This window comes from Oryx dammah, unplaced genomic scaffold, assembly GCF_014754425.2.
Source record: "Oryx dammah isolate SB20612 unplaced genomic scaffold, SCBI_Odam_1.1 HiC_scaffold_24, whole genome shotgun sequence".
NCBI lineage: Eukaryota > Metazoa > Chordata > Mammalia > Artiodactyla > Bovidae > Oryx > Oryx dammah.
The window spans coordinates 69,266,281-69,279,577 of NW_024070208.1; the positions used below are offsets into that span (position 1 = coordinate 69,266,281).

Sequence of the window (13,297 nt, forward strand, 5' to 3'; positions counted from 1 at the left end):
AATTAACTGGAGTGAACAAACCACGAAATGTCCCTAAAAACATCCCATGAATAAAATTTGAAGGCCTGACAATCTAAAACTGCCTTAGGTCAACTTTAACTTTCACATGTGAAATCTGTCATTTTTCATGCTTTTTGAAAAAGGTGAATACATTTTGACCAGTTACTGCATTTCTTAAAAAAATAAAAAATAAGTTCCTGCTGCTCCTAAGAAGTATAGCTATTCCCTGGAAGAATTACAATGTTTCATTTAAATAGAACTTATTTTATAAAACTTCAAACTGTATTTCTAATTACACAATAGACTTCTGTAATAAACTTCAGCCATATCATTTTCAAACAAACACAAAAATCCAGATGTTTGGCATTTATATGTAAACTCAGCTCCTGCTGTGAAACCAAATTAAAATGAACTCAGAAATGAAACTTAGGCCCTATGAAAACAAAAACAAAACAAGCTAACAAACAAACAAAAAAAACATGCTGTTGATTCTATTTTGCAGGTTGTTAGTTTGATCATTTACATATTTTTCCTTGTATTTGGGAAGATACACATCCTTTCCCACCATTTTATCACAATTAATATATTCTCTTGGATTTTGTAGGAGGAAGAAAAAGACAAAAAGAAAAATCACAAACGTGCATGACTTAGTCCTATGGTTCATTTCTATGAAATGAATGCTCTTCATATACTAAGGCTCTTAATTCTCACACATATAAAAAAACCTTTTGACTATTATTATACAATCATCCCCAGTACACACACACACACACACACACACACACACACGTCAATGCTGCTTAAGACAATTATGGTCCAATCCAAAGGAACTTCACTGTGCCAGCTAAATGACTGGCACAGGTCTCTGAAAGCTCAGTTCTAACATCTCTACCTACATCCCAACTCCCTGTCCATTAAGAGCTTTAAATTTTCTACTGATGACACAGTTCTCTCATCTGACATCAAATGAAAAATGGACATAAGCATTAGCAGGGAGAGAAAAGATGACGTGCTGCTGCTGCTGCTGCTGCTGCTGCTGGGGCTGCTAAGTCGCTTCAGTCATGTCTGACTCTGTGCGACCCCATAGACGGCAGCCCACCAGGCTCCGCCGTCCCTGGGATTCTCCAGGCAAGTACACTGTAGTGGGTTGCCATTTCCTTCTCCAATGCATGAAAGTGAAAGTGAAAGAGAAATTAAGTTGCTCAGTCATGTCTGACTCTAGCGACCCCATGGATTGCAGCCCACCAGGCTCCTCCATCCATGGGATTTTCCAGGCAAGAGTACTGGAGTGGGATACCACTGCCTTCTCTGAAAGATGACCTATATATTTTAAAAAAAGAATACTCAATGTTTATCTAAAACCTATAAGGTACTCACTGTGTTACCCAAAATTTCAAACCCTAACCTTAGCGACTTGGTTATAACAAGAAGCAAAAGATACACCTGAAGGCTAGTATAGGAGATTAACTAGTAAAGGAGATTTGAATGGTCAGAAAATTAGATATCAAGGGGTATTAAACCACCGTCACTCAAATTTTAGAACTCCCTAATTGTAACTGCAGCAATGAAATTAAAAGATGCTTACTCCTTGGAAGAAAAGTTATGACCAACCTAGATAGTATATTCAAAAGCAGAGGCATTACTTTGCTGACTAAGGTCCATCTAGTCAAAGCTATGGTTTTTCCTGTGGTCATGTATGGATGTGAGAGTTGGACTGTGAAGAAGGCTGAGCGCCGAAGAATTGATGCTTTTGAACTGTGGTGTTGCAGAAGACTCTTGAGAGTCCCTTGGACTGCAAGGAGATCCAACCAGTCCATCCTAAAGATCAGCCCTGGGTGTTCTTTGGAAGGAATGATGCTAAAGCTGAAACTCCAGTACTATGGCCACGTCCTGCGAGAGTTGACTCTTTGGAAAAGGCTCTGATGCTGGGAGGGATTGGGGGTGGGAGAGGAAGGGGACAGAGGATGAGATGGCTGGATGGCATCACAGAGTCGATGGACGTGGGTCTGAGTGAACCCCGGGAGTTGGTGATAAACAGGGAGGCCTGGCGTGCTGTGATTCATGGGGTTGCAAAGAGTCAGACGCGACTGAACTGAACTGAATGTATGAGTGAAATCTACTTACCTAAAGGCTTGACAATTTGTTTAAGAAAAAAAACCCCCAAAACAGCAGCTTCTCTGAGAGACCACTGCTTGTCCGGATTACACAGGTGCTGCATTCTATTACCACAGCCATTTCTGTCAACAACTGTTTATCTAATCTTGAACTCAAGGAAGAACAATTTGCTAGCAATACTGATTACTCATCATCTTGAATTATGTGTTTGTTTCCCTTCTATTTACAGGATTATGTCAAGACTAACATTTCAAAGTTGCCACCCATAAGAAATATGTCTGTCTACAGGATAACCCATTGGTGAAACTCATTAAGCCATATTTGACAACTTTTTCATTTTTATGCTAAGTAAAAAGGAAAATAGAGTGAAGATTTATATTAGCATGAGATATAATTTTAAGATGTTATTGCCACTTTATTCTCCAAAAAGGAAGAATAATAGATTTATAGTTCTACCATAGGAAATAAATTTTATGAGCCCAGATCAGTCTGACAAACTAAAAAGTGAAAAAAATTCTAAAAATAATGACTACATAGAGGAAAGCAACTATTTCTTCTTATTCTATTTTTAAATATTTGAAGCTAATGAGAAAAAAAAATTATTCCATGATCTTGACTACATTTCCATGCAGCATTACTGACCTAGATGGACGGAATTATTCATGTACAAAAACATATTTAAGGACAAATCCACACACACCATTTAAATATCTTTGCGTAGAACCAAAAGACATGGATGCTCTGTTTTTCTTACCACGCCCTTAAAAATCTCTATACATTTTCATTTTATGCCTCACACAGAGTAAGGAATAAGATCAGGGACTGAGTCCAAAGAACACTTCACTGAAATATCCACTTAAAGTTCAGAGAGGAATCCTTCACTAATTATTGACTTAAACATCCTGCAAACCAGGAACTGAGGCTGAAAATCACCCAGGGCAGACACTCTGGTTTTCACTGATGTGTTATCAGCACGCCACTCTGTAGCCCTGCTCTCTCCCAACAGCAGACCTGGAGGCAGGACTTTCCCATCAGCAGAAGCATGACTGTATTTGGAGTAACATCAGGGATAAAGGCTCTTAAACACATAACAAGTCTAAAATAGACTTTCCAGGTGTTCAAGAGATTGAAACATTTCCCTGTGTGATACAATCTATTAAAATGCACTTGCAAAATGAAAGGAAAATATTTCCAGAACAGAGAACTTAATTTTATGATAGCTTTCCATTTAACTACAGTATTTTAATAAACCTCCACTCATTGTGTACTTTGAAGCTTGTCAGAGAGACTTTCTATCTAAATGAGGGGGAAATTTTAAACAGAATTATCCTGTCTACCAAGAAGGAAAAGAACACTCAACAGATCATAGTTGATTTCATAATAACATTACTTATGGAGAAAACATCATTGCTTATGTTCCGCCTACTGTCAAAGCATTTGTAACACACTTGTAAAAAGCCCAAAGAGAGCTGTGAGTACATTTCGTAAAGGGCAATACCGGAAGTGCCAGCTTCCCTCTTTTTCCCCTAAAACACTTTCAGAGATGTGCATACCACCCAAGCAGTCCCTTTTGAATCATTTCCATATTGTCAAAGAGTCTCGTTAGAAGCCAGGTTCAGTCTACTGTGAGTTAGTAAGTTAGTCACCTTAAATAAAGAATCACTTACTTTTATTTCCTAACTTCCTCACATTCCCAATGGTGCGATTTCATTTTGAAAACAATGCTTGTTTAAAGTTCCAGGAAAACAGTTTTTGGAAGTTTTATGAAATCAAGGGTAACCAGTTATGTGATTACCATATCATATACAGCTATGCATGGAAGCATCAATGTTTTGTTTATATGTGGATTGAGCTCCAATCTACAGATGTATTAAATTCTGAATCTGAATCTTTTCTTTATGGAATAATAGAATATTGGTACTAGATCTAAAAGAAAAAACAATAACACTTCACTGTCAACAATTATTTAAATGAGAAAAAGGCCTAGAAGACAGTACTTTTTCTTCCAATGTTTGTGACCACAACTGATAACCAGCAAATCAGCAGTAAATGCTTGATGAGTGAAAAAGCCCCAGTGAAAAGTTAAGTGACTAGCCCAACTCTTGCAAAGCTATGTTCCCAGCAGAACTTGGACATCCTGACATCTCAGCTTCCTATCTAGTAACAGTTTAATAATCCCTACTGATTTTTTTTTATAATGGATGAATTCTTCCTCTTTACTTCTTAAGGGACTGTAATTTATAAGGTAAAAACTACCAGGCATCAAATAGTTAACCCATATAAGTGTCAAGATTCGTTTTTAAAGCACCACCAAATACATTAAGTGTGGGACAGCTTCAGTTCCATGACTGACTGGCATTAGGGCAACTTGGAAACTTGCATAGTCTGGTTTCATGAACTGCACTTTCCAAAGAAACAAGGTTTATGCCACCAAATAACAGAAATAAAGTCCACCATATAAAAATATATTACAAACTCAACCTTCGAAAATAAACTATAAAAATTCAATTTAATGTAAACAACAAGTATGAAGGAAAAAACAGCTCTAATTCACTTGTAAGTCTGTGAAGTTCCACTGTTGTTTGAGATCACAGCATGGAGACATTCAAACACATTCTTGAACCCTCTTTCTTCTATCCACTCAACAAATACTTACTAAGCAGCTAAAGTTGCCCAATCCTGGAAGTGGAGGCTTTCCCAGAAACACCATCTACTCAGGAGGGGACAGCAAACAAGGCTAAGATAAGAGACAGTCAATACAAAGTCACCTAAATAATACTTTACTTGTAATTGTGATAAACATTATAAAAATGAGATTGACAACACAACTGTGAAATAAGCATCACTGGCTCAATATTATTAATATTTGGATTTTTTCCATTTTCTTGATGGCAAATAATAATAATGTTTAAAAACTAAAGGCGAGGGGGGTGGGGAGCAGGGAAGATGGTAACAGAACATGAAGTATTCAGTTAGAAAATGAAAATCAAGGGCTTTCCTGGTGGCTGAATGGTAAAGAAGGAAACCTGTGTTTCCTGAGGAACACAGGTTCGATCCCTGATCTGGGAAGATCCCACATTGCTCAGAGGAACTAAGTCAGAGCAAGCAACCTGATGGGTGTGGCCCAACCATTGAGCTTGGGCTCTCCAGCCCTGGAGCCACAACTCTTGTGCCCGTACAACCTTAGTCCGAGCTCTACAACAAGAGAAGCCACCACAATGAGAAGCCTGTGAACCTCAACTAGAGAAAAGCCCGTGCAGCAAGCAATGAAGACCCAGCATGGCCAAAGATAAACAGATAAGTAAATACATTTTTTTAAAAAACAGAAAATGAAAATCAAACTCTGCCTTAGGGTGCCACATATCAATCTTATATTAAATCTTTGAGGGGAAGGATTTGGGTCATAAAGCAGAACCACTCAGAATTTTCAATACAACAAATTGATACAGTTCTCAGTGTTTATTGATGTTGACTCTGACCTCAAAGAATTATGCCAATTTTTCTTGAAATGATGTACTGAAAAGATGAACTATGTCATAAGGCTACTTTCAGGTATTTTCTGTTACAAACAGCTAAAGGTTGAAGTAATTGTGTGTGTGTGTATGTGTGTGTGTGTGTGTGTGTGTCTGTGTGTCTGTGTGATGTGGGGGGTGGCAATAGATAGCACTATTTGAATTACACTTCCTACCCATGGGTTCTTGAATTCAGCCAACCATTAGTCAAAAATATTTGGAAAAAAAATTCCTGAAAGGAAAACTTGAATTTGCTTGTAAGCGATTTGAAGTATACGGGAGGATGTACATAGGTTATATAAGGGACAATGGGCATTTTCAGACGTTGGTATCCACAGGGGTCGTGGAACCAACCACCAAAGATGTCAAGGGATAACTGTACTATTAATTCACACATCCCATAAGGTAATGGCAAATAACACTTATGCCAGAAACTGGAATATAACAGTGAAGTCCTGAGGCCATACATTGCCTGGCTCTGATTTAGCTGAAGGCTGAGACAATACATATATTAAAATGAAGTATGTATGTATACATACAATCTATGTATACTATAATATTAGGAAGTATTAGTGCAATCAAATAAAATGTCATCCTTATGATCTGCTGAGGTGCTGCGGTGGTTTAAAAAACCGGCCTGCAGTGGAGGAGATGAGGGTTCAATCCCTAGGTCAGGAAGATCCCCTAGAGGAGGAAATGGCTCCACACTCCAGTCTTCCTGCCTGGAGAATTCCATGGACACTTTATAGATAACTACAGTGCTTTCTCTGTTACTAAGTTATCAATATTTCCATGTATGATTATTGCAGACAAAAAAATGAATGAGTAACCAGAACACTAACAGATTAAAAATGTACACCAAAATGGTGCAATATTTACCAGGAGTAGACAAGCACTATAACAATTACCTTTATAAAGATTACTGACAAAATAACAATAGCAATCAAATATATGTAACTATGTAACTATTTAAACTCCTAACAAAGGCTTTTATGATATTATTAGCAGTAACACAGCAACTCCCATAAAATATGACTTAATATCACCCTGATTAAGAGTTTAAGTACATATAGCAATTGTTATGTGAAAAACATATTTTTATTATGTCACAAGCCAACAGGATTTAATTACCACACCTACTTCAGACTATTAGCTATTTCATTCAAACCTGGAAAAATAATATTTACGTGGCCATTGAGATTCACTATGATTGATGCGATCTTTTGTGTTGTTCCCTTTATAGTCACTCACATTTCTTAAAAAATAACAAGGAAAACTGAAAGGGGAAATGTGTGTTTTTGTTTTGCAACAAAGCTTTTCAGATGACTAACCTCTTCCTTTGAAGACAAAAAGCCTCTGTAACTAATGTACATAGAAATATGTTCTTTACTATGTGCATTAAGCAAAGAAAAGAAAGAAAAAGAGGGGGAGAGGGGAGCTGAAGGACTGAAGCCAGAATTCAAACCAACCTAGGCAAGACTGAGTCCATGAAAGCTGTCAGAAAGTTATTCTTGTTCTCCATTTCTTACAGCTCATCTGCTCTCAAGGAAGAAAACTCGTAGTTTCTTTAAACCATATCCACAACAGATCTCACTTGAAAGGAAACAGCAAGTGATTTGGCATGAATGGGTGTATTACCAATTTTCAAGCATCACTACTGAATATTTATGTCGTGACGAATGATGACACTGGTGAAATATTTTAACACGAAGCCTTGCCTTGTAAATCGTCTGAATGATGTTGTGTCAAAACAACACCTACCATAAATCAGAGGTTTTAGGACCAGTATTTCTTGTTCTAACACGCTACCTGCTCAGCAGAATCACTTGTGCGAACAGGCATAGATTAATGTGCGCTAAGCAGAGCCATCTTACCGCCTAACTTATAGAGCTATAATTTAACAGGCCTATTATCGTCAAGGTAATTTTGACAGTGCTGAAATATTATCCTTGTTAAGAATATGCATTTAGCACAAACCTCAGTGGCCATTTGCACTGAATAAACAGACATGGATCCCTACAATTATTCTTCTTTTCTACCAATGACTCTTTTTCCTAGCAAGGCAACAGTCCGTTGACAACTGAGTTTATAAATACTATAGCAAGATGGTTATTCTCAATAGTACAAAAAGCTCAGCACGTCGCTTTCAATTTACTTTCCACTACTTCATGAGTTCATCAGCAACTTGAAGTGGAGGCTAATGAGTCCCTTTCCAGATTTAAGAAACAGCAATCATTCAAACCTCGACCACCCCTCCTCCTCCTTGCCCCAAACTCAATTCCTTGTTCTCGGTATTTTACATAGGTGAAATTTACAGAGACTCATCTCCCACGCAGTCAAGTAGGAAATATTAATACTTAGGGCAATTCCAGATTTTTCATTATGGAAGATAAAAGAATATGTCTTCTCTTAAACCGTAGTACTGGTGCTGCTGCTGCTGCTAAGTCACTTCAGTCATGTCCGACTCTGTGCGACCCCATAGACGGCAGCCCACTAGGCTCCTCTGTCCCTAGGATTCTCCAGGCAAGAATACTGGAGTGGGCTGCCATTTCCTTCTCCAATGCATGAAAGTGAAAAGTGAAAGTGAATTTGCTCAGTCGTGCCCGACTCTTAGCAACCCCATGGACTGCAGCCTACCAGGCTCCTCTGTCCATTGGATTTTCCAGGCAAGAGGACTGGAGTGGGTTGCCATTGCCTTCTCCGTTCTAAGTTACAAGTACTCCGAAACTGTAGTACTACCAGAAGAATAAAAATAACAGAAGAAATTAGTGAATTTTTTTACAATGCATTAGCTCTAACTTAACTTGATCTATTAAAAAAAAAAAAGATATAAATTTGTACTTTTTAAACACTGAATAACTAACACACACACACAGAGAGCACAAAAGTCAGTCATGCGAAACAAACATACTAGCCATAACCCAACTGACTGCATTTTCCTCAGAGAAGATACACAACATCTACCGACACCGTGGCTCAGTGTCTTAAAGCCAAATTAGCCAATAGAAAGGAAATCAACAAATATTTATCTGGAATCCATTACACGCAAAATTCTAAGCCAAGTGTTTTGCCATAATAATTAGGCAGGAACAAACAGGACAACTATCTTCTCATCTTGTCTCCAAATCAAAGGGTGAAACTTTAGACACTTGATAAAGCTAAAATGTTTCTGCTAACTCTTACTGTGTGGATGAAAAGTGCTTGATCATAATATCTTCCACACAACTGATCATATTCTACTCTTTAGGAATGAAATAAAATCCAGTAAACATGTCTGCAGTGGCCTATTTCAGTTACTAGCGTAAACCATATAAATTAAGAAATCCAAATACCATCTTTGAATTGCTAGTTATTTCAGGACAGCAAAAGAGTTTAATGTTTCAGACTTAATGAACCTCAACAATGCTTTTAAAAACGGTAACACTACAGAATACAGAGCCTCAGGCCATAAAAATAGAATTTCCCAGAAAGCTTTAGTATAAAAACAGCCAGATTTTGCAGTAAGGTGCCCTTTAGAGTAGATCCCTGAAATAATGTAGATCATGCTGCCCTCTTGTGCCAGATGTAGAAAATAAAACAAATTTTGTCCTCACAAGGGAAACAAAATCTACTGTTGACCTGCGATTTGTGTTACCCGAGTATGAAGATCTGATGCAAGTGAAAGTCGACTTCAGAGACAGAAAACAAAGGTTGGCTAGGAAGATGTGTACACGACAAATAGCACAGGAACGCGGCCCACATGCCCAAAAGGTACTATTCAAACCCGGCTGCAATCAAAACATGCAAGAAATGTCTGCTCTGGCTCCTAAAACCTTGTAGCTCTTTAATAAACACACACAGGAGGTGGGACTTCCCTGGTGGTCAAGTGGTTAAGAATCCAACTTCCCATGCAGGGGGGCGTGGCTTCGATGCCTGATTAGGGAACGAAGATCCCACATGCCACGTGGTACAGCAAAAAAAACTATAAATAAGTACACATTAAAAATAAATAAATATAGTCCATTCATTAAAAATACGACCTCAAAAAAAAACTTAATGAGCCTTCGTTGGTGGTCCAGAGGTTAAGAGTTCACCTTACAATGCAGGGGACACTGGTTTGATCCCTGGTTCAGGAAGATCCCACATGCCTCGGAGCAACCAAGCCGTGGGCTGTGACTCCTGAGCCCAGGCTTAATAGTCTGTGCTCCACAACAACAGAAGCCACTGCAAAAAGAAGCCTGTACAATACACCGAAGAGGAGCCCCCACGAGCTGTAACTAGAGAAAGCCCACAAGCAGTAACAAAGACCCAGCACAGCCAAAAATAACTAAATAAATAAAATTAGTTTTTAAAGAAATTTAAGAACTAAATAAGTCAACATATAATACCATTAACCGAGGGGTGTCCCAGGTGGTACCAGAAGACTTAAAAGAACTAGGTTCGATCCCTGGGTCAGTGGAATCCCCTGGAGAAGGGCATGACAACCAACTCCAGTATTCCTGCCTGGAGAATCCCACGGACATGGGAGCCTGGCGGGTTTCAATTCATAGGGTTGCATAGAGTCGGACAGGACTGAAGTGACTTAGCACTCACACACCATTACCAAAATACGTCAAAGAAGAACGTGAAACAGAGAGATGGGTGAGAGAACGGGAGGGAAAAGGAAGAGAAAAGGAAAAAATGAAACCTAGTTTCACCATTCTAAGGCCACACACAGATAATAAACCACCAGTAGGCAATGAAGCATCACATTATATGAACAAAGTAAAGCTCGTGCATCAAAACATAGGTTCAAAATAGAGAGTAGCCACAGGAGCACTGCTGGAATGTTAAACTGTAGGCAGAGAAACGATGCACTTTCTAGGCTGATGCTTCCTTCCTTCATAGAATACGATAAATACAATGAAAGTAAGGGAACTGGCGAATTTGGTAGAGCAACTGGTGTTTTCAGCAACTTCCCATGGAACCCTGGTTCTTAGCACAACCAGTGCAGTTACACCCAGTTACTCCCCTAGTGTCTAGCAAAACTCATGAAGATCTGGGATGAAGCATCAGCATGGAAACAGAACATTTAGAGTGGGCCCACCAATGAATGAATGTACAAGGCCTTGTGACCATCCAGTTCAGGGTCATTGAGAACCCACTGGCACAAGTGGGCTTGCAGACAAGTAGAAACAAGGGAACGCTGGTGAGATGAGTACAAATCCAGGCAGACGGGAAGGCGCAGACCCGATGGGCTTCTGAGTTTCGAACTTCACCATCCCAAGACGAAACTCCTTCCTTTCACCACTTTTCTAACTCTGGGTGGCTGTCAGGATCCTGAAATCATAGGAAATGTACTGACCCCCTAGGATATCCTGGAGAGAGACACACTTCATGATCACTACATGCTACAGGGGAAACAGACTCTAGAAATCAAATCACCCACAATTTTATGCTGGGAACTTTGTTGAATTGAACCCAGATATTTAAGGTAACTTAGAAGTTGAGGGACTTCCTGGCAGTCCAGGGATTGAAACTTCATCTTCCAACATAAGGGTTATGGGTTTGATCCCTGATCAGGGAGTCAAGATCCCACATGCCAAGAAAAAAAAATCAAAACAGAAGCAAAAAGTTGAGCAAGTCAGTCTCTCTGCTGTAGAAGGGGATTAAAAAATATATATATTGTAACTATTAGGGTACACATAATCAATAATCTCAACTATGAGGCATAATTCTTACACATTACTTGTTTTTCCAAAGATGAGCAAGATAAAACAAGTATAAAAAGTATAAAAATTTTTTATTCAAACAGAAAATTAAAATTCATCACTTAAAATTTTTCATTAAAAAAAAGTTATACTCTACTAACAAAAGAGTAAATAAATAAATCATGGCTCCTAAACCTTTTGGGCAAGGCAGGCCTGTCTTTGCAGTACTATTTGGGCTTCTATTTTCTTGAAGGAATCAGGTCCTATTAATAGTCACAGGACAGGTAGTCACAGGACAGGGAGACAAGATACACCCTAGTGTGTCAGCTGCAGTAAGATGAGTGATTTGAAGATTTACGCTTGGGCCCAAATCCCTAATTAATTAATTAACCAGCATCTGGAGAAGCCTACAGGGGTTGTTCATACTTCCAACATTATGACTGTAATTTTCACATTAACTGAAAAGTGGAGCAACACCACAAGCATAACAGCACGGACTCCTCCAATTACTTTGTCTCCACAGCTTTATAGTAAGACGAGATCTGTACGGGCCTCTGCAGCTTACCATCCTGTGCTCCACCCAGTGCTTGGATGAAACATGTGCTGGATAAATCTACACAAGATGCTGCACCAACAGCCTCATTTAATCCTCACACAGTGATACAGGAAGGGCAGCAGTTATTCCCATTTCACAGGAGACGAAGTGCCCACATAGCATGCGGTCATTGACTCGAAGAATCATAAGGCCCTGACTTCGATCTAAACGCTGTGAATGTACTCACCTGCTAATTCTAACAGTATCGACATTCTGGCAAGTGTGGGAATAGCATCCCATTTTCCAGATAAAACTGAGACACAGAGTAACCAACACGTAAGTATTAATTAAAATTTGACCATTAGTAACTAGCACCAGGATCGAACCCAGGCAGTTGGCTCCACAGACCACACTTCAAAACCAAGACAGACAACATCCTGCCTTGAGATCTGCCTGCCCAATAGATCTACCTTCCTTTGGCCTTGGTCACACGGCTAGCTGATGGCCAGGCCAAGGCTACTTCTGTCCTTTCTGTAGCCCACCTCCCTGCCTCAACAAGTCCTGTCAATCATCACCTGCAAAAACAAAGTCACCCCAGGCCTCAGCACAACTCTAGTCAACTAGACAAGAGTGGACCCATCCACTGATGAACCACCTCTTCAGGGAAACATAGCTCAGGAGGCTACATCCTGAAATAGGACAGGTTGAAGGCCTCAAGGTGGAGTAAGCAAACACTGGGAAACCTCCCAGGACACTCATACTGAGAAACTTGCTACTGAGCATCCACCTACTACGTATGTACCACAAAGCCTCTTATATGTTACCAAAACTGCACTATAAGCTATATAGTTATTTTAATTGAAGAGGATATCTACATTAAATTAATCTTGGATGTTCATTAATTATTCATTACCATTTTAGGTAAATCTCGTACTCAGGGCACAAGCCAAAACTCTATGATCCTAGATATGCATGAACAATGAAAGAAAAAACCCCATAGCTTGTCTTCATTAGATATTCAGTGTAACAAGGTTCGAGTAGAGACCTACCTAAAGTAGGTAACACCGCCTATGTTTTTGAAACAAGCACAAAATATGTAAATATGTTTGCATTGAATGCAGAGAGGTTCATTTGCAACACGAATCATCTCTTAAATCATTCTGCAAAGTGAGCATACATCTATATTTTCACACTCAGACAAAATTGGAATAAAAGTTTATGTGCCCTTATATTCAGATATACCATGGCGGAACAAAAATGTCAGTAAAGTTTTCTGTACAAAACGGATCGATATGCACAGAGATTTTCTTCCAAGCAATTCAAATGTCAAAAGTAATCAGGCATTGGCAGGGAATGGATACATGTATATGTGTGGCTGAATTCCTTCACTGTTCACCTGAAATTATCACAACACTGTTAATTGGCTATTGCTAAGTCACTTCAGTCGTGTCCGACTCTGTGCAACC

At 39.1% G+C, this 13,297-nt stretch overlaps 1 protein-coding gene across 1 annotated transcript in view; it reads right to left on the minus strand.

Moving 5' to 3' along the window:
* Window positions 1-13,297, minus strand: part of ABCC4 (ATP binding cassette subfamily C member 4) — a 188,147-nt gene that overhangs the window by 78,369 nt on the left and 96,481 nt on the right. The gene's annotated exons all lie outside the window — the stretch shown is intronic.